The sequence below is a fragment of the Mus pahari genome, chromosome 8, assembly GCF_900095145.1.
Source record: "Mus pahari chromosome 8, PAHARI_EIJ_v1.1, whole genome shotgun sequence".
Classification (NCBI taxonomy): Eukaryota; Metazoa; Chordata; class Mammalia; order Rodentia; family Muridae; genus Mus; species Mus pahari.
The window spans coordinates 40,134,088-40,134,842 of NC_034597.1; positions in this window are offsets into that span (position 1 = coordinate 40,134,088).

Sequence of the window (755 nt, forward strand, 5' to 3'; positions counted from 1 at the left end):
TTCTGAATAAGTAGAGAGTTGCAAGTGTTGGTATGACTTTGTTAGAGAGAGGCCATTAGCGATTTGGTAGAAGGCACCTCTAGAATGATGCTGGGGATGGAGGGTGAAGGGTACTGGAGTAAGGAGAGGATAGGAGTAGAAGATGAAATGGCATAAGGTATTGAGAAGCCTATCAGGGAACTTGGGGGTGAGAGTTTAGAGACGTGAGGTCCTCTCTGTACTACTCCACCGCTGTGCCAGGCTGCTCTCATAGAGACATCAACGTGCTACTTGAAGCATGTTGAAAGTTCAGCTGGGTCTTTTCTGTCTTTGCCTCTTTACCATTCCAGGTATAGGTTCTTGTGCACGGGAAGATTCTGTTGATGTTTGCTTAATGACTTCCTAGCTTTCAGATTTCAGATTCAAGGCTGAAGTAAATGTGAAATATGTATTATTTTTGTAGGTTTTCCTATTTGACAATTAATTCTTTTTTTTAAAAAAAGATTTATTTAATTTATGTATATGAGTACACAATTTTTCTTTTCAGACACACCAGAAGAAGGCATCAGATCCCATTACAGATGGTTATGAGCCACCATGTGGTTGCTGGGAATTGAGCTCAGGACCTCTGGAAGAGCAGTCGATGCTCTTAACCGCTGAGCCATCTCTCCAGCCCTTGACAATTAATTCTTTTTTTGGGGGGGGGGGAGGAAAGGGTTTATTTGGGTTACACTTCTGTATCACTGTTCATCATCAAAAGAAGTCAGGACAGGAAC